Raw genomic sequence first — 22,363 nt, 5'->3', positions numbered from 1 at the left:
GTTTGTGTGTGTGTGTGCATTGGGAGAGAGGCAGAGGAGAGAGCATGGGCTGAGAGAGGAGAGAGCATGGGCTGTGTGTATGTGTATGTGTATTGGGACAGAGGCAGAGGAGAGCGCATGGGCTGTGTGTGTGTGTGTGTGTGTGTGTGTGTGTGTGTGTGTGTGTGTGTGTGTGTGTGTGTGTGTGTGTGTGTGTGTGTGTGTGTGTGTGTGTGTGTGTGTGTGTGTTGGGAGAGGGGCAGAGGAGAGTGCATGGGCTGTGTGTGTGTATTGGGAGAGAGGCAGAGGAGAGAGCATGGGCGTGTGTGTGTATGTGTGTGTGTGTGTGTGTGTGTGTGTGTGTGTGTGTGTGTGTGTGTGTGTGTGTGTGTGTGTGTGTGTGTGTGTGTGTGTGTGTGTGTGTGTGTGTGTGTGTGTGTGTGTGTGTGTATTGGGAGAGAGGCAGAGGAGAGAGCATGGGCTGAGAGAGGAGAGAGCATGGGCTGAGAGAGGAGAGAGCATGGGCTGTGTGTATGTGTATGTGTATTGGGAGAGAGGCAGAGGAGAGCGCATGGGCGTGTGTGTGTGTGTGTGTGTGTGTGTGTGTGTGTGTGTGTGTGTGTGTGTGTGTGTGTGTGTGTGTGTGTGTATTGGGAGAGAGGCAGAGGAGAGAGCATGGGCTGAGAGAGGAGAGAGCATGGGCTGTGTGTATGTGTATGTGTATTGGGAGAGAGGCAGAGGAGAGCGCATGGGCTGTGTGTGTGTGTGTGTGTGTGTGTGTGTGTGTGTGTGTGTGTGTGTGTGTGTGTGTGTGTGTGTGTGTGTGTGTGTTGGGAGAGGGGCAGAGGAGAGTGCATGGGCTGTGTGTGTGTATTGGGAGAGAGGCAGAGGAGAGAGCATGGGCGTGTGTGTGTGTGTGTGTGTGTGTGTGTGTGTGTGTGTGTGTGTGTGTGTGTGTGTGTGTGTGTGTGTGTGTGTGTGTGTGTGTGTGTGTGTGTGTGTGTGTGTTGGGAGAGAGGCAGAGGAGAGAGCATGGGCTGAGAGAGGAGAGAGCATGGGCTGTGTGTATGTGTGTGTGTGTGTGTGTGTGTGTGTGTGTGTGTGTGTGTGTGTGTGTGTGTGTGTGTGTGTGTGTGTGTGTGTGTGTGTGTGTGTGTGTGTATTGGGAGAGAGGCAGAGGAGAGCGCATGGGCTGTGTGTGTGTGTGTGTGTGTGTGTGTGTGTGTGTGTGTGTGTGTGTGTGTGTGTGTGTGTGTGTGTGTGTGTGTGCGTATTGGGAGCGAGGCAGAGGAGAGTGCATGGGCTGTGTGTGTGTATTGGGAGCGAGGCAGAGGAGAGAGCATGGGCTGTGTGTGTTTGGAGGGAGGGAGGAAGAGAGAAGAATGAAGCAGTGAGAGGAGGAATCATAAAGTACATGTAGCTTGGTCTAGACAGGTTTCTTGTTAGCGGGGCATGGCTAGCCCTGCGGAGGCTAGAGGTTAATTTGGTATCTGCTGCTGTGTTAAACTAAGGTCAGTGCTACAAGTCCTTAAATCATAAACAAGAGTAGTTAAGAGTCTTGTATACACCTAGGCACAGGTTAATGAATATTCAATTAGCTGTTTTTTTCTCCCCCCTGTTGCCGTCTTCGGGAATCGGGCGCTAGTGTGTAAATAGGATTTTGCCAGGGAAAAATACATCTGATATACCTTTGGTAGGCACCAAAGTCAATAACGTTCTATGTCTTTGGACAAATTCTACATTCATTATAGAGATGTACAGTAGAGAGCACCTTTAATTTGAATTTAACCTGCCCAGGGACTGCGGTTGAAAATTAGCCGGCTGGCTAAAACCGGCACTTTTAAATGAAACGTTGATTAATGTGCACTGTCCCTGTAAAAATAAAATAAACTCAAATAAATTCAAACTCAAATTTAATTTATAGTTATGAATGTTATGTTATGGCTCCCGTGTGGCTCAGTTGGTAGAGCATGGTGCTTGCAACGCCAGGGTTGTGGGTTTGATTCCCACAGGGGACCAGTATGTAAATGTATGCATTCACTACTGTAAGTTGTTTTGGACGTAAAACTTAAAATGTACTGTTGTCTCCCTCATTGTATTGGCACACATTCTTAACTATAATGGCTTGGAGCCATGGATTCAGCTTGTTAAGTCATACTGAATTGAAATACATGGTCAACGGTAATATAAAAACACATGGGTCACGGCGTCTTCTCCATCATCATTGTATCTTGGTGGGGAATTTTATAATATCAACTCCGGTGTGAACCCAACCTGACCGTGTACCTGCCTATGTGCGGAAAATCATACCCTTAGAATGACATGTCAGAGAGGTATCATCAGAAAAGGCATCCAAGCTTTATATATATTTTAGCTATGTATTCATTCCAACTCTGTGCAGAATTCATACAGAAGGGAATGCTATCTCCTGAAAGGAAGAAGCCAAGACAGATTCACATTCATTACAGTGACTTGCCGTAACCCAAGCTCCCTCCACATTGTGTATCAGAAGCTTAACCGATCACACTGACCATTACGGGGGGATATTGAAAGCTGAAAATGGCAACCTCTAATATAATAACTATGTGCTGTGGCCAGATGTGGCTTCTCTTTGCTCTGTCTGACCAGCCTAGTATCTATAACAACAGAGGTCGGCTCAAATGGACAACTAGCGAGAGCAACAGTCGATTCTCAGACAAATCCCTCCCTCTCAACCTAGGGGCCCCTAACCCCTAGAGGAAGGGCCGCGAAATGGAAAGATTATGGTGGTGAGAGATGCTGTTGTTGCTTAGGGGTTGGAGGGATGGAGAGAGAGAGGGGAGGTAGGGAGAGGTTGAAGGTGAGAGGAGGTGGGAAGAGGTGGGGGGCGGCCCTCTAGTGTCCGCAGGCAGGATGGATGGAGGGAGGAGGAAAGGAGGGGGGTTGGGTGCAGAGCGTCTAGACTGAGTTGACCCTCCGAGGCCAGGTTTTCTCTCCAGGTCAGGCTGGATATGGAGGGGGATAATGGAAAACCTCGAGGGAGTTTTCAACTGAAAAACAGATTGCCTGCTGGCGTGGTCTTGTTCTATCCCAATACTAATCCCTTACTGTATCGAGGTAATCGCTTGGAAGTGAAGGGCAACGGTCCCCCTTGATCGGAAAAGGACCATGGAAACCCCAGCTGCCACCTTCACTATATTCCCAGATACCTGGATGTCTTTAGTCTGGTGCTGGGATGGTGTGATGTTATGAAGGCCAGTTCCATTCACTGGTGGTGCTCTTATGATTTCATCCAAGGTTTGCCTGTCTCACCACACTAGGAGATATAACAATAACTGTCATCCACCAAGGCTACTGTGGTGGACAGGTCACTGCGTCAGTTCAGATGCAGCACTATTGATATAGAAATACATTGCCAAGTGTAAACAGGTGGATAAAAGATGAAAGTATTCCTAGAATGCATTTACAAGCCCCTGCCAGATATACAATACTAGATTACCTGCAGAAACACAATGTGCATAATATGCATACTTCAATGCTTTTGTAGTTTATTCCTCCTTATTATTTCCAGTCCAATGACACATCCGACTGACTTCCTCTTAATGAGTCAGCGGTGAGCGTTGACGGTTGACAGCGGTGCGCTGGCCCCCAAGGCCCTCCGGTGAGCCGGGCACGGTGCGAGGCGGGAGAGGTGGAGTGTAGTCACTCCCTGTAATTTGGGAGGAACTCCACCGAGACATTCTGAGAGAGAAAGAGAGAGAGAGAGAGAGAGAGAAAGATGAAAGCCCCTTCTCTTTTTCCACAGCCACCAAGCTCCAACCGCCGACAGCCAACCGGCTGCCTGAAAGAGAGGCTAACAGAACCCAGCCTGCCTGGTTGGTATCCCCCAGGGGTTAGAGCTTGGACCGGCTCAAATCAGCCTAGCCCTGGAGGCATGTTCTCTCCCTCAGGAGCAGTGGGACCACAGACAGCCAGACAGTCAGTCAGTCTTCCCCCACCCTCCACCGCATAGCAGCCCAGAAGCAGGCCAGCCAACACGGGGCTGGATCCCTTGGGATCCCCCTCTTAGTGGGAGAGTGCTTGCTGGAGCTTTACTCCTAGTGTCTGATTCAGTCTGACGACCTCCCATGTTTCTTATTTTACTCTGGCTATGACGTTGATCTCTCCATTTGTGGCATCTTCTGAAGTGGTGGGAAGTAAATGAAAGCTGGTGCTGTAGTTCTGTACCAAATCAAGTGTTACTACAACACAAAGTCAATCACTATGATAAAGACTGATGGTGCTGCCTTATCTTTTAGTAATAATACTATGCTTCCAAGGACAATAATTGACACCAAGGGTTCCCCTATTTTACTTTTTTTTTTTTTAATTAGGTAACAATCAAGCAACAATTATGTAATAATCCACAGTATATTTAAGATCTCATATAGAAAACGACAGTATGAGATTTACAGTATCAATCAATCAATCAATCAGATTAATTTATAAAACCCTATTTACATCAGCAGATGTCCCAAAGTACACAGAAACCCAGCCTAAAACCACAAAAAGCAAGCAATGCAGATGTAGAAGCACAGTGGCTAGGAAAAACACCCTATCATCATTTGATCAGGTTGCCCATTTGACTAGAATGTGAGCTACCAGCATGACGCTAGTCGCCAGCCATGCAGCCGGGGTGTTGAAGACAGAGAGTGGTTGTGCTTTTGTCAGACCATCGCTAGACGGAGGGATGGTGAATGGATTGATGGTGCTTATACAAGGAGCCACTCCATCGGCAGGCCATAAATATGCATCGTGACATTTGGAACAAAGCCTTCTCGTCATGCTTTCATTATGAGCCCCTCTGCCTAGCTGCATCCCGTAACATATCGCCATACTGTCACACCTTGTGTTTCATTGCCTATCTCTCTGTTCATCACCCTGGCTGAGTTACCTCGAGATGTTGGCAGGTGATATGAAGATGGTTGAGTCGCCCAATGTTCTGTGAATGAACGGGCAATAGGGAGCAGCAATTTCGATATTGACAGAGAACAAATTATTTGTGAGGTTGTACACTGTGTTTTGTTTTCCTCTCGATGTGGTGACGACATGCGATGCAAACACGCTCGTTACTGATTATGAATTTACCTAAGATTGGCATTTCGGGATCAAAAGAGGCTCTGTACATGTCAGAGTATGTATTTGCGGTTGATTGACTGTATAGTTCATGGGATCAACACAGTGTAGTCAGATAGAGGAACCTGAGTTAACAGCTCCCTGCACCGACAGTATAGCATTTAGAACACTGGCTGGCCTTTTTCTCCAAACACCTCATTGCTTTAGAAAGGAATAAATATCCAAGACAGGCAGCCAGGAGCTGTTCCTTTCAAATCCCACACATCTCTCTCTCTTTCTTTTTCTCTCTCTCGCACTGTCTCGCCCCCTCCTCTCTCTCTTTCTCTCTTTCTCCTCCCCTCTCTCTCATCCTCCTCTCTTTCTCTTTCTCATCCTACTCGCTCTCCTCTTTCTCTCTCTCTCCCCTTCTCTTTCTCCATCTTATCTCTCTCCCACTCTCTTTTTCGTACTCTTTCTCTCTCCTCTCTCTCTCTCTCTCGGTTGCCATTTGACCAGGAGTGCTTCCTGCCACAGAGGACCTGTGACTCAACAGACAGAGTACAGCAACATTCTCCACTCACCCTCATGAATATGCACGGAATTAAAACAGGAGCACTGACTATGTGGTACTGTGGAGGTTCCGGTTTGATTCTCAAGTCGCCATATCGACCAAAAAAAAAAGAAGAGAGATGGTAGGGAAATATCTCGACGGTGTGGGGGGAAATGTTTAACACTAATTTCTTTATCCCTTTCACAGGAGTACCATGTTACAAGAGAAGTCCTCGCGGCGGGCCAGCGGGCCCCGATAAATCTCAGCTGTCAGCTGGCAAGTGCCCAAGACACCGAGACGTTCTTTTCAGAACGTGCCAATCTCACAGAAGAGCTAGGACTCTAGAACACCGCCCCGAGTGCCAATGCTTCACCGTGATGGGGGGGATTCTAGCGTCCTAGCTCGATGGACTAGCAGACAAATGAATGCAGCCTTATCCCTTTATGTCGGCCATCACTGAGGTGGCGTTTCACACAAACCCCTCTGATGACCCAATCTTCTGCTTGTCTTCTGCTCAGGACCGCCGTGTGAGAATGGATTTGAAAATGAGACAGGATTTATGATGTTGTTCATCAGAATGAGAGTTAAGAATTCTTCTAGTCTTCACATAGATAAATGTCCAGGTGGCTGGAGCTGCTGAGTGGGAGAGAATATGGTGTTTGTGTGAAGATGCAACAGCCCTCTCTCTAAATAGAATGCTTTGCCACACTTGGTTTTTGTTCACTCTATTTAAAGGTAGGGGGGGTGAGCGCACAACCACTTGTTTCTCAGAATGAGTCATGAATGGATCGGTCATTTGCCAAGCACACACACACATACACTGAGTGTAAAAAACTTTAGGAACACCTGCTCTTTCTATGGCATAGACTGACCAGGTGAAAGCTATGATCCCTTATTGATGTCACTTGTTAAATCCACATCAATCAGTGTTAAAAAAATAAACAATTGTGCCGGCTATTTTGCTTAATATAAGCAATTTTAAATGGTTTATACTTTAAATTTTGATACTTAATTACATTTGAGCAATACCATTTACATTTGATACTGAAGTATATTTAAAACCAAATACTGTTAGACTTTTACTCAAGTTGTAATGGCAGCCTTCCCTCTCTTCATGAGAAGAGGAGGTGTAGCAGGGATCGGACCAAGACGCAGCATAGCTCGTGTTCAACATGTTTAATTGAACGAAACTGTGAACACTTACACAATACAAAATAACAAATGTGCCTTACCGATACAGTCCTAGCTGGTGCATAGAAAACACAAAGACAGGAAACAACCACCCACAAAATCCCAACACAAAACAAGCCACCTATATATGATTCTCAATCAGGGACAACGATTGACAGCTGCCTCTGATTGAGAACCATATTAGGCCGAACACAGAAACAGACAAACTAGACACACAACATAGAATGCCCACCCAGCTCACGTCCTGACCAACACTAAAACAAGCAAAACACATAAGAACTATGGTCAGGACGTGACAGTACCCCCCTCCTGAGGTGCGGACTCCGAACGCACCCCTAAAACTCAAGGGGAGGGTCTGGGTGGGCATCTGTCTGCGGTGGCGGCTCCGGCGCAGGACGAGGCCACCACTCCACCATTGTCTTTGTCCCCCTCCTTAGCGTCCTTTGAGTGGCGACCCTCGCCCCCGACCTTGGCCTAGGAATCCTCACCAAGGTCCCCACTAAATTGAGGAGACAGTTCAGGATAGAGAGGTAGCTCAGGACAGAGAGGTAGCTCAAGACAGAGCGGTAGCTCAAGACAGAGCGGTAGCTCAAGACAGAGAGGTAGCTCAAGACAGAGAGGTAGCTCAGGACAGAGAGGCAGCTCCGGACAGAGAGGCAGCTCCGGACAAAGAGGCAGCTCCGAACAGAGAGGCAGCTCCGAACAGAGAGGCAGCTCCGGACTGAAGGGCAGCTCCGGACAGAAGGGCAGCTCCGGGCTGAAGGGCAGCTCCGGGCTGAGGGGCAGCTCCGGGCTGAGGGGCAGCTCCGGGCTGAGGGGTAGCTCCAGGCTGAGGGGTAGCTCATGACTGGAGGGCAGCTCATGACTGGAGGGCAGCCCATGACTGGAGGGCAGCTCATGACTGGCTGGCGGCTCTGGCGGCTCCTGACTGACGGACGGTTCTGGCGGCTCCTGACTGACGGGTGGCTCTAAGGGCTCGGGACAGACGGGCGGCTCTGACGGCTCGGGACAGACGGACGGCTCAGACGGCGCTGGGCAGACGGATGGCTCAGACGGCGCTGGGCAGACGAGCAGTGCAGGCGGCGTTGGGCAGACGGCCGACTCTGACCTGCTGAGGCGCACAGTAGGCCTGGTGCGTGGTGCCGGAACTGGTGGTACCGGACTGGAGACACGCACCTCAAGGCTAGTGCGGGGAGCAGGAACAGGGCACACTGGACTCTCGAGGCGCACTATAGGCCTGGTGCGTGGTACCGGCACTGGTGGTACCGGGCTGAGGGCACGCACCTCAGGGCGAGTGCGGGGAGAAGGAACAGTGCGTACAGGGCTCTGGAGACGCACAGGAGGCTTGGTGCGTGGTGCCGGAACTGGAGGTACTGGGCTGGAGACACGCACCAAAGGGAGAGTGCGTGGAGGAGGAACAGGGCTCTGGAGACGCACTGGAAACCTGGTGCGTGGTGTAGGCACTGGTGGTACTGGACTGGGGCGGGAAGGTGGCGCCGGATATACCGGACCGTGCAGGCGTACTGGCTCCCTTGAGCACCGAGCCTGCCCAACCTTACCTGGTTGAATGCTCCCCGTAGCCCGACCAGTGTGGGGAGGTGGAATAACCCGCACTGGGCTGTGTTGGCGAACCGGGGACACCATGCGTAAGGCTGGTGCCATGTATGCCGGCCCGAGGAGACGCACTGGAGACCAGACGCGTTGAGCCGGCTTCATGGCACCTGGCTCAATGCTCACTCTAGCCCGGCCGATACGTGGAGCTGGAATGTACCGCACCGGGCTAAGCACATGTACAGGAGACACCGTGCGCTCTTCCGCATAACACAGTGTCTGCCCGTACTCCCGCTCTCTACGGTAAGCATGGGAAGTGGGCGCAGGTTTCCTACCTGACTTCGCCACACTACCCTTGGGATTTCTTCTCGGGCTTCCAGCCACGCTTCCGTGCTGCCTCCTCATACCACCGCTCCTGGGCTTTAGCTGCCTCCATCTCTTCACGAGAGCGGCGATATTCTCCAATGTGAGCCCAGTGTCCTATTCCCTCCAGAATTTCCTCCCATGTCCAGGAGTCCTGTGTAGTGGGCCGCTGCAGCTGCTGCTGCCCGTAGCCACGCTGCTTGGTCCGAGTTTGGTGGGTGGTTCTGTAACGGCAGCCTTCCCTCTCTTTATGAGAAGAAGAGGTGTAGCAGGGATCGGACCAAGACGCAGCGTAGCTCGTGTTCAACATGTTTAATTAAACGAAACTGTGAACACTTACACAATACAAAATAACAAATGTGCCTTACCGATACAGTCCTAGCTGGTGCATAGAAAACACAAAGACAGGAAACAACCACCCACAAAATCCCAACACAAAACAAGCCACCTATATATGATTCTCAATCAGGGACAACGATTGACAGCTGACCATAAGGACTATGGTCAGGACGTGACACAAGTAATATTTTACTGGGTGACTTTCACTTTTACTTGATTCATTTTGACAATTTTGACAACAGTATGACAATTCATTGCTTTTACCACCACTGCCTGTTCTGTACGAGCACGCAACCACACTTGTACAAGAATGTGCACACACACACACACACACACACACACACACAGTACTTGCATGAGCATATAATGCACACAAATGCACAAACAAACGCACACACACACACTATGCCTCAGGTCTTCCTTTTGAATGCAATATACCAGATGAATATCAAATGTATGTTGCAGTGTGGGTTTAATCAAATAAAGCTAATGAAAAGACGCCGATTCCTCCTCGTCCATTTCACAACATTACTTTCCCATAATCCTTCACTTTGTCTTCCTCTGAAATGGCACCCTCTTCATTATATAGTGCACTGCTTTTGGTCAAAGGTAGTGCACCATATAGGGAACAGGGTGCCATTTTGGATACAACCTTTGCCTTTTACAGTGTAATTTACCTAGTCCTGACAGCCAGCCACCATACTGTCATTTTGACAAAGGCAGTCACCAACACTACCTATTTAAACGGTTCACGTTACCACATGACAATTGGCATGATCGTATAATAACGGATGTATGCCAATGCCAAGTAGAGCTGGCTGGTAATGGGGCTCTAGCTTGGCCGCTTTTAATATTTGAATGTGTTTTCATTACAACAGCATGGAGCAGATAGCCTTTCTGACGTCCAGGCAATTGTCTGCAAATGAATGAGATTACATGACAAGCAGTGAATGACAGAGAGAGCAGCTACCCAGGCAGCAAGCGGCTGCCAAGTGCCAACCCCCGGCAGTTATCTGATGGTAGCCTAGCAACAGATCCCTGACCTGGCTTTGACCTCCACCCGATAAGGTCAACACCTGAAGACAACGCCATTGGACGACTGGCTGGGGAGGGGGAGGAGCCTGAGAGGAGTGTAGGTGGGCTGAGACAAAGGAACCACAGAGAGAACAAGCGCAGACTCCCTGTGAGTGAGAGTGATCACGCTCCTCACAGACAAAAACATGTTGGTGGCACATCTCGCCTGCACTACCAGTGTTTTGTTACCCGTGTGTGTGTTATTTATCTTTGCCAGTGGAAGGTCAACATGAATAGTACTAATAGTAAAATGTAAATATGAGTTAGAGCGCTTTCACACCACGATCCAGCTTATTAGCACTCATTTTCTTTCATGCATTGCTATTTATATTTAATTTACAGTCGCTGGTTACACTTAAATAATTTCAACGTTTCTAATTCACAGGTCTCCAGTTTCACACAGGTCACATGTTTTTCCTAAATATATTTTTATTCAGAAGAAGAAAAAAACTTGAAATGCTGGCAATATGTTGTATTTGTGAAAATAAATAGTGGGGGTCATAATAAGAGGAATGTTCTGGATAAGGAATTAATGGAGCGCAACCACACACACACACACGCACACACGCACGCACGCACGCACACACGCACACACGCACACACGCACACACACACACATACACATACACACACTCAGTTCAACAGCAGCGGCACGGAAGTTAATCCAAATTGCGATAGTGGCAATATCCTATTAGGGGCATGGCAATAAAATCAAGCTGGGACTGGGAACACATGAGAGTTAGCAGAACATGTTCAGCGCACTCCATTTACACAATGGACTGGCAGTAATCAGGGGGCTCTCTTCCCCTGACATACAGTAGGTACACACACACACACTCACACACAACGAGACACATATCATACACTCAAACAACGGCATACAGATAAACACCAGTGTAGCACGTTGTATGACACACACACGCTGCATCCAACATGATCAGTGTCACGTTATACAAAGATACAGTATATCATACAAGGATATACACACACAATGAATTGAACCTAAATTAAAATCATCCCACGGGTGTTACCATAGTAGGCCATACAGTACAGTACAGTATACATGTTAAGTAACCTTCTAGGAATGACCCTTCAACTAGTCAGGACTGCCCCAGAGGCTAAAATAACTCTCTGAGTTGAAGGACCCACACTTGCCCCCCCTCCCCCCTGGGGCCTTAGCAAGACCTCTCCCCCAGTTCATCAGGGGCAACCTAGACTCCTCCTCTCTGTGTGTGTGTGTCTGCAGTATGGTGACTGTCTCCCTACTACAGGGGAAGTGTTGAAGGTCATAGGGCAGGAAATAGGCCACCTGCCTCTGTCACACAGTCGCAGAGAGAGAGAAAGTGTGCCTGTGTGTGTGTTTTGGAGTGAGCGAAGCTACAGTATTAGACTGAACCAAAGCACGGTGGGTGGGGTGTTATGTAAGGCTCTGTCCCAAATGGCACCCTATTCCCTATATAGAGCACTACTTTTGACCAGGGCCCATAGTGTTCTGGTCAAATGTAGTGCATTGTGTAAAGAAATGAGTTGCCATTTGGGATGTGTCCTAAGTCATGTCCTCTCTCCTGTCCTGTGATATTTGGTCAGGGGAGGACAAGGCGAGGCGACAACGGCCCCTCTCTACGCCCAAACGTCCCCACCGGGGGTGAGAGCTCGGAAGGCCAGAGGGCAAGAGAGGGAGCGAGGCCACCTGCTTCTGTCAAACTGTCAGGCCAGCTAGGGAAAGGTGTGTGTGTCTGTGTGTGTGTGTGTCCAGCGTCAGGCCAGGTGAAGGGAAGGGGGGGGGTGGCCAGGAGGGAGCAAGAGGGGAGGGCAGCAAGTGTATGTGTCTGTGTGTGTATGAAGGACAATGTGTGTGTGTGTGGTTTGACTATCCTTGTGGGGACCAGAAGTCCTCACAAGGATAGTAAAACAAGGAAAAAGTGGGATTTTTTTTAGGTTGAGGTGTTAGGTTTAGGGTTACAATTAGGGTTAGGGGTTAGGTTTAGGGTTTGGGGGTTAAGGTTAGGGAAAATAGGATTTTGAATGGGAATCAATTGTTTGGTGCCTACAAATATAGTAAAACAAACGTGTGTGTGAGTGGCGGGGGGGGGGGGGGGGGGGGGGGGGTTAGATGAGGTGTATGGAGTATTTGAGGTGTATGGAGTAGTTGGGGTGTAAGGTGTATGGAGTAGTTGAGGTGTATGGAGTAGTTGGGGTGTAAGTTGTATGGAGTAGTTGAGGTGTATGGAGTAGTTGGGGTGTATGGAGTAGTTGAGGTGTATGGAGTAGTTGGGGTGTGTGGAGTAGGTTGGGTATATGGAGTAGTTGGAGTGTATGGTGTAGTTGGGGTATATGGAGCAGTTGGGGTGTATGGAGCAGTTGGGGTGTATGAGTAGTTGGGGTGTATGAAGTAGTTGGGGTGTATGGAGTAGTTGGGGTGTATGTTGTATGGAGTAGTTGGGTGTATGGAGTAATTGGGGTGTATGAGTAGTTGGGGTGTATGGAGTAGTTGAGGTGTATGTAGTAGTAATTGGGGTGTACGGAGTAGTTGTATGTATGTTGTATGGAGTAGTTGGGTGTATGAAGTAATTCGGGTGTATGAGTAGTTGCGGTGTATGGAGTAGTTGCGGTGTATGGATTAGTAGTTGGGGTGAGCAGAAGGGGAGGGGTGTGTGAGCTACCAGCTCTCACAGTCTCACGTCAGAATTAGACAAAAATGTGGAAGTGTTCAAACAAATGTAAGTTTAGGCATTAACTCCAAATGGTTAAGGTAAGGATTAAGGTTTGGGATAGGCTTAAAACAGAAATATCAAAAACAACTTTCTATTGCTGGATTTAAACTTGCCTTCCTTTGGATGCTTACGCCCATCCTCCATCCCTGTCCGCAACACCCTAGCAAAACCAAAACCTATGTGAAGGTAACAGTGCTCACTGTTGCCCCTAGTGGCCGGTTTCCATGGACGTCGAATACTGACTTGTAATCACGGGTGACCTGCCTGGTGTAAGGGGTGTGTGTCTGTATATATACCCGGAAAACCCTGGCACCAGCCACCTTTTGAGGATTTATCAGCCTGCGACAGTCGCGGCTGGACAGGGGACAGATGTTGCGGTTTACCCCAATGCTAGGCTACATCCAGCTAGTGTTAGCCTAGCGCTATAGCTAGCCTAGACCAGGTCACATGGGACAGTACGAATAGAGAGAGAGCAGAAAGTGGAGAAGCCAGGCTCATGCACCCTGAGACAGAAACTCCTCTTTATCCACCTCCCCTATCCTCCGCTGAAGCACCTGAAATTTCCATTTCGCTAACTGCCACGCCGCTGCAGGGAAGCATTTTAATAAGTCGTATTAATGCCAACTGACAAAATTAGATTTTTTAAAAAGCAGCGGAACAACGGCAGTTATCAGTAAAGCTAAAGGAAATATAATTAGCTAAGGGGATTTTATTTCCTACAAACTGTGCTACTTATATTATATATTATGATATATTATTGTATAGGAGGAAGGATATTAGCTGTGACAGGTGTGATGAGGCCTCCCTGTTCGATTTGTATTGAGTTTAGGCACTATTTAATATTTATGTATGTATGTAAATTCATGGGCAGTACTGACTGAGTCCTAGGCGTGGCAAATGTGTTTTGTGCCCATCGATAGATTCCCAAGTAATTAGAAAAGTGATTATGAATAACACTTACACTAATGAAGTTTAAAAGCCACTTTTGATTGATTCACTTTCCCTACTCTGTTGTTATTCTAACGTAGACATTTGACATAGATTGCGGAACCGTTGATAGAGCACGATGTCAGAGCTTTGACCTTTAGGTGCAACCCTGGGTGAGGTCATGCTGACGTTGCCATGGCTACTATCAGCGGATTGTCTTGTTGCCAGCATTACCTCAGCGGCCTGGCATTGTTGGGGTCAGAGAACAGACTGTGACCTCGCCATGGTGACAAACCTCTACTCAGAGAACAAAAACATGACTGCGGCCCGCCACACTCTCTCTCTTCCTCTCTGTATCTCTCTCTCTTCCTCTCTGTATCTCTCTTTGAGTTGACATAGTTTATTGTGTCAAATGATCTGGATGAATATGTCATTGTCAAAGAAGGCTTAGTTTCACTTGTTCATCAGGAGTATCATCTGTAAACTTTGTAATCACAACTTTCACAGATGTCTAACAGATTGCCTGATAAGATATAGGCTAAAGGCTACTAAAGTATATTTCATGTTTTATGGTGTAGATATAAAGTATGTTTTGATGTTTTAATATGTAATTACATGCAGTATAGTCTCAACAGCAGGAAAAGAAACAATCTGGCTTCAGACTGACTGTACAGTATGTAAATATAGAGAATGAATAGGATGGAAGCAACAGTGAACATTTAACCCCTCGTTTCCAACTATGCTGTGACCATGCTGGTCGTGGGTGGAGGGAGAGGTGGGCAGTCAACACCTGGTCTCCTGTTATGAGTGCTCAGTTGCTGGTGCAGGTGAGGCACACACCCCAGCTGTCCACACACACACAGATATTCACACATGCCTGCGCCTGTACTGGTGTCAGACACCCTATGGTTTAGTCCCTTTCAACACAACACAGGAGTGGAGAGGCTGGAGGTACACTAGAGTTCAACCTACTGCCATGCACATGCACTATGTACTGTGAATTATCACTAACCTTGGATTTCCTCAACAGAACCTTTTATACAATAACACACGTTTTCATATGTGACGTTCGGCCTATACACACACTGCATGGCAGATAGGGCAGCAGGTAGCCTAGCAGTTAGAGCGTTTGAGCTAGTAACGGAAAGGTCGCTGGTTTGAATACCCGAGGTGTCAAGGTGACAAATCTGGCGATGTGCCCTTGAGCAAGGCACTTAACCCTAATTTTCTTCAGGTCTGACCGTACTACCAAGGCTGAACCTGTAAAACAACACATTTCACTGCACTTATTCGGTGTATTTGACAATAAAAAATATTTTTACAAAATACATTTTCACAATAGAATATACGCATTCCTTAGGCCTCTTTCTTGTAGTTCTAATGTGGTCATGTGACTCGCATGAGTTCTCCACATATGTCTACTGATTACTGTTACTTGACTAGGACTTGTCCCGCTTCTCTCTGGACCTTTATGATAGATAATAGACATTTTAATCATGTTATGCTATTTCCTAATTAGAAAAATGCAAAGTGGCCGTGTCACCTGTGGACATGATACAGGCAGTCCAGCCAGGAGGGCTAATTTGGGCTTCTGCTAATTGCCACGGTAACGAGCCTCCTGCGCCTCTCATAATCTGCATCTCAAATGGCACCCTGTTTCCTATAGAGTGCACTACTTTTTGACCAGAGCCATATGAGCCCTATTGGCTCTGGTCAAAAGTAGTGCACTCTATAGGGAATAGGGTGCCATTTAGGACTATTCTCTCAGAGGGAGGAGGTGGCAAGGGATGGAGGGATGGCAGGATGGAGGGATGAAGACACAGCTCTCCTCACACACCGAGAGGTGTGAAAGAATGTGCCGGGCCAAGTGAACACAGCCTGCAGGAGTCCAGCAGCAGGAAGAGAGACGGGACAGGCTGCGCTGTGAAAAACTCAACCCAACGCCACCACCGCGAGGGAGAAAAATTGAGATTTCGATTTTCAACGTTGTTATTAAATGCATATGATATGACCCAAGGTGGAAATGCAACAAATGAAGGGTAAAACATGTAGTAATTTAGATGACATGATTTACTGAGGGATACGTTGGGGGTGAACTCAACTCTTAGGTAAACGCCATTGCTGTTACATGTACAATGAGACACAAAACACAACGTGGAAATGCAATAAAGTGTTGTTTTCTACTTTAGCTAATTCTTATTTTTTTCCACAGAGGAGAGTTACACTATTGTTGAGACCAGGGGAAGTTAGAGCAGCAGTTATTTACAGTTTATGTGACATACGGCATTGAAAAAAATAAAAACAATAGCAAGAAATGAAATGTGTGCATCTGTAGCCTAATGAATATGGAGGTTATGCAAGTGTGAAAATGAAAGGGTTCATTTCAAATGTATGTTCCATGCAAATTAATCATAATTATTTATTTTGGGAAACTGGGGATTTCCATTGGGCTTCTGAATTACTATTCAATCCATAATTTCATCAATTCAGGAAATGTACATTTCACATTTTGAAAATAAATGTAATGTATGTATAATATAAATAAAAAATGAAATGCAATCAATATGAAAAATACTGTAATGATACTGTATTTCAGTATCTTTGCCTTATTTAATATTTATAGAAATTATCAAATAAATGTTAAAAAATATGTAGGGGTTTTGCAGTCAGCAATACACCCTGTAAGCTTGGGGGCACCTTGTCCGTTTCTACGCTGCTATCGCGGGTGAGCTCCTCTAGAGCGTGTGTGCGAGCTAGTGTGTGTGAGCGTGTGTGTGTCTGCTCTGCTGTTGCTGCCCTTTGATCCCTGCATTAGTGTTAGTTAGGGGCTCGGAGACACACTTACACAGAGAGCAGCCATAGTCAAGACACGGCAACAACAACAGCACAGAACCCTCCTCCTCCCGTGGTCCTATACCCAACAATACACTTTAAACCGCGAGGACAAGCCAGGTATACAGTCCCTGCCATCACTCTCGCCTACAATCTCAATGGGAAAAAACCTTTTTTCTTCTTATCCCTAAAACAAGGAGGAGAATGTGACAAAAAGGGGGAAAATGCCAAGGAGGAAGCAGGAGCAACCCAAACGCCTGCCTTCACGTAAGTCGTTTGCTGGTTTTGTGCAATTTTAATGGGTCTTCGTGTGTTTTGCGCAGTAGTTTAGGGTTAAAGAGGTGAAACAGACAAAGACACGGCGTAGGTTATTTCTCCTTTTTTAGGTCTGAGCAAGGCAGCCATGTTGTTGGCGATGAGTAACGTTAGCTAGCCAGCGAGTGCATGAGCTGTACGTGGCTTTAATCGAGTATAATCGATAAAGGTCCCCTTTCCCCTAAAGGTTGCGGTCAGATAGCTTGTGTATCGGTTGTATATGGTATAATGTCTGAGCGTTTTCGTTTATCTGTAGGTGCGAGCGAGTCTCTTTCGGGGGAGAAAGGGGAGGATCTGAGAATCTGGCCGCAATAAAATGAAGGGTCAGTCGGATCAGACAAGCCAGACTCGGGGCTAACCATGCCTCCGTGTTCCTAGTAATAGCGCTTTCTAGCAACCCTCGGTAGCTAACTTCAAATTTCTGTAAATATAAACGTCTAACTTTCTCTCTCACCACTCAAAACGGGTGTATTGGTTCCCTCGGTAGGCGCTCGCTCTGTTTTTACGTCGAGTTCTTGAAAGTCTGGAGATCATTTTTTTTGAAGCAGAGGTATTTTCTTCCGCCCAGTTCAGCGAGGTTCGTGTCTGCATGCAGGCTATGTCAAAGCCATGGTCGGTCACCTGAAGTTCAGTTTTTTTTCCTTCCCTTTGCAGCCATTCATTGCAGACAGACTACGATCAATAACGCGGGCTAGAGACGAGAAATGGCACTTTCACCATTTCTCGTTATGTCGTTACTCCGAATGTACATCAGAATGTGCGATTTTGGTATATATATTGTTCATTTGACCCTGTGTAGCTTGGATGTTTAGATTGTGCTTTTATCAGTCCAATAATGAAAAGCTGCAATGACACACTTCGGCCGCTAGAGGATGACTTCTAGGTAGAATGTGTGGATAAAATGATCACAGAGGAATTGGCTTAGTGTGGCAATTTCCCCTGCTGTAGTGCAATGTCCTGAAGAACTGCGTAAGAACATAGCTTAATGAGTTATATTGGGATGCAAATGTAATTAATTCTCATAAAATCTGTAATTCTCATAAATCAATGATGACTTAATGAATGTACCATAATGACACAGTGTAGTCTTTCTTAAATGTCAAACAATGCAACTGTTCAGTGCTATTACTAGCTGTGATCAAAAGGGGATTTGTATACTTTGTTGTATAAAGTATACAAAACGTGAAAACAGTGCAGTAAATATCAAATTAGCGTTTGTAGTGCCATAGTGTGAGCTATACGTGTCCTCTGTCCACGTGTGAGTATTTAGGCTACTACAAACGTCCACATATCCAGTCTCGGAGTCATAAAACATCCCCAAAATAAGACCGTTCTCTCCTCATCCACTGATACAGCGCTCAGGTGTTTGACCCAGAGTTGAACTTGGAAAATTGCGTCGGTTGGCTGGGTGAGAGCAGTAGTGAGAGAGTGATATTTGGACAGTAAGCTCTCACTCACATGTTACTGACGGCGAATGTACGTACCTACAAACGCCGCTGGAGTGGACAGAGCAGGTCATGCTCTGTAGCATATAATGACATCAGTGGAGGCTGGTGGGAGGAGCTATAGGAGGACGGGCTCATTGTAATGGCTGCAATGGAATAAATAGAATGGTCAAACGTGGTTTCCAGATATTTGATTCCAGCCATTACAATGAACCTGTCCTCCTATAGCACCTCCCGCCAGCCTCCACTGACTGACGCACCATACAGTACCCTGGGGCTCCAACTATTTAGTTCTATTATATGGGTTAGGTCACATGGCCCTCCATGAAATTAGTTTTACGAGTGTCTGTGGGTTTTCGCTCTTCCTTTGTAGTTGATTAAGGAATGAAGGTCACTGATTAGTAAGGGACTCCCCTCACCTGGTTGTCTAGGTCTTCACCGAAAGGAAAAACCAAAAATCAGCAGACACTAGGCCCTCCATGGAATGAGTTTGACACCCCTGGATTAATTAATGTTATAAACATGTTACATCATGTAATAGCCTATTGTATGCATCAATTACAGGATTTCATATCTTAAAAAAGAGAGCCTTTTCTCTTTAAGAAGTTGTGGCCAATATTTTACTTCTCCCCCTATTCAATCACAAAAATGATACAGGACAACCTTTTATTTATTTATTCTGTATAGGTTTTCCTCCCACACTGACTGGAAGTCAGTGCCACTTCACCTCATTGGCCGACTGTCTGTTTGTTTTCATTGTTCAGCTAACAACACCTACACCGATTGGTCACGTGCCAGGAACAAGCACAATATGGAAGTTCAGATGTCTGCATCTGTACTGAGGCCCTGTGGTGAAAAGCGCACGATTACACATTGCCTTTAAACTACGAAAGGTGCTTTATCTTAGCCCAGACACATGCAGGTCTAGATATTTGGGGTTGTGTACTCTGCTTGGTGCTCTGTGCAGGCCAAGCGTCATGCTGTGTATATTAGCATACATGGCATGTGAGTGAGGGCACACACACGTACACACACATACTCTCAAGCTGGCCATGGAGGTCACAGTACAGTGCAGCGCCCTCACTCAGACAAGTAAACATGACCTTTGGCGCACAATGAAAACGGCCACTCGTTATGATTTTGGTACGCGCATGATTATCTATGTTGAATTCTGTTGGCCGATTACTTACTGTAAATATTGACGGTAAAATTATCACTTGGATAAAGCAAAGACATTTTTACATGTAAAAGTAGTACCCTTTTATTTACGTGTAGATTATGCTGGAGGTCGGTTTTGAAATATTGTCAGCGCAAGCAGCATTCTTTCAGGCTCAGAGGATTCTAGGTCATTGGTCATACTTATGTTATGTCACCAAATATTAGTTCTTAAACCTCTCTCTACTCTTGATAATTTCGCAACCATTCTGAATTAGCTTTATGCTATAGGGCCTATCTCCTGAATAAATGTTGAAGTAGGCTTAAACTCAAGATATGGATACGAATTGTAAGCTAAAAATAAATGGGAGAGAGAGATACCCGATCATGAATGGCAAAAGGTCAGGGGCACTGGGAGAGCGAGAGAGGGAGACATTTTCTCCTCTCCCTGTCTCCTCCTCTGCTGGTTCCTCAGGTTATCTGCATTTGAAATGGAGGGATTTTAGCCCCTGCCTCTACCCGACCGACCGAGTGCTCTTCTGCTTTCCTCCTCACCACCAGCCAATGGCTGGGTGGTTCTGTACCTTACTGTAATGGCGGGTCACTGGCGCCCTTCCACTTTCTATGATTATAATGACCTTGGCGGGGCCAGGGCTTGAAAACATTGGATTAAGGGGAAAGGAAAATGAGGGGAGGTTTCCATTTTGCTCTTGGCATCAAATTTGTGGGGAATTTCTGCCAAGAATACCCCAGCGCCACTATCCACCCCCCACCACCCCTCAACTTGACGGGGCGCGGGCTCTCGTGGACCGCGGTGTCTGCCGACTGGAGCTGAAGCGAATAATGATACACAGGCTTTCACTTAGAAATGAATTAAAGGGCAGGAGGAAGGTGGTGGGATGCATCCTTCAGCATACGCTTACATAGAGCGGAGTTTGAGACCCGCCGCGTTCAACACCATTCAGATTCAGTGGGTAGGCCTAAAACTGTCCCCATTCAGTCTCTCAGTGACTTGATGGAGAATTGAATAGATAGTAATTGGGAGGCCGCTACAGCGGTTGATCTTAAATTAAAGTTGGTGGGGTAAGTTAACTTTATAATGGGCCTCGTTCCAGAGAAGCTTCTGGAGTTTGATCAATACACATTTAAAATGTGTTGTTGCTTTCTGCATCAAACAGGTATGCTGGCTGGCAATACCAAGGCCTGCAGGTATTGTCAGGATTCCAATGGGCATCCACTAAGGTTGGGCGGTATGCAGATTTTCATACTGTCATACCGTTTCTTTAGCAACCGTTACCGAGTCAAAATATATAGGCAGCTTATGGTAGAGCAAATTAACATTCAATTCTCTGGCAACAGCTCTAGTGGACATTCCTGCAGTCAGCATTCCAATTGCACGCTCCCACAAAATGTGAGACATCTGTGGCATTGTGTTTTATGACAAAACTTTACATTTTAAAGTTGTATTTTATTGTCCCCAGCACAAGGTGCACCTGTGTAATGATCATGTTGTTTAACCAGCTTCTTGATATGTCAGGTGGATGGATTATCTTGGGAAAGGAGAATTTCTCACTAACAGGGATGTAAACAAATTTGTGCACAACATTTGAGAGAAATAAGCTTTTTGTGCACATGGAACTTTTCTTTAATTTTTTATTTCAGCTCATGAACATCGGACCAACACATTACGTATTAATATTTTTGTTCAGTGCATATTTAACTTTCCGTTATAAACAGTGGCGTAGCATGCATCCCCCAACCCTCAAACATTTAAAAAAATATATATTCGTAATTTTCTTTTAGGTATTGAAAATCATTCGGCGGTATTTCAAAATACCCCAGTGTACGGTATAAATGGTATATCGCCCAAGCCTAGCATCCACTGAGAATCCCTCCAATTCATTCAGAATGCTCTTTTGAATCGAGGTTGTCAATGAGGTGACACTTCATTTAATTTCTAATGCCCTGAGTAATTACAAAAACATGTCTGATGAGCAACTCGCTTCACAATAACTTCAGGGGGCTACTTGTGAGTAATTAACTCTGTTTTGGACACACTTTTCATCAAGTGTCAAACTCACTAGAGGTACTAAGCAGGTAATTTAAGATAGGATTTCTTTATGCCCAACAAAAGGGACTCAGGGAAGCATAATATGCAAATCTCCTAAAGTAATTATTTAGGGATGTCCATTGCCTTCCCCCATAATACTTATTCAGTTAGGCTTAATTAGAGCGTTTTCTTGACAAAGATCCAGGGATGACTTCCCCACCTGATTGTCGGCCATGACACTTGATCTGGTCCCTCTCGAACGACATCTTCAGCGTGCCCTCTGTATTTTACATTGACCTAATTTAACAGAACAAATGAAAGGTCCACCATGTCCACTAGGAGGCCTAAAAATATATCACAAAGTTACCAGCAATCTGTTCCACACAGTACCTACCTGGTCTCAATCAACCCCCCCCTTCCTACTCCTCCGTGTGGAATGGAAGTGCCTTAGCCTTGGTAACGATTTTCTCCATGTTGACAAGCCACAACAGGGAGATGTACAGCTTCGGAGAGCAGCCCTTTGGCTAGGACGTAGCCCCGGCACTGAGTAATACCAATCTCACAGGAGTAGCACAGGCTCTCAGTTGGCCGCAGTTCATAAGGAACTGCGAACAGCTCGCTGGTGCAGCTGGGAAAGACAGAGGGGAAGAGAGAGGGAGAGTACTGGTGGTGGTGGAGGAGGTGGTGGGGAAGCTGCTAAGAGCTCTGGGCGGTTTTCTCTGTTGTACCACACAAAGTGCATCTAGGGCCCTGCAGGACAGGCCTTTAACAGGCGTGAGGGATGTAGAGATATAGAGAGGAGGGA

The sequence above is a fragment of the Salvelinus fontinalis genome, unplaced genomic scaffold (assembly GCF_029448725.1).
Source record: "Salvelinus fontinalis isolate EN_2023a unplaced genomic scaffold, ASM2944872v1 scaffold_0950, whole genome shotgun sequence".
NCBI classification, from domain to species: domain Eukaryota; kingdom Metazoa; phylum Chordata; class Actinopteri; order Salmoniformes; family Salmonidae; genus Salvelinus; species Salvelinus fontinalis.
The sequence above is the reverse complement of the archived record's forward strand: the minus strand, read 5'-3'. Positions refer to the sequence as shown.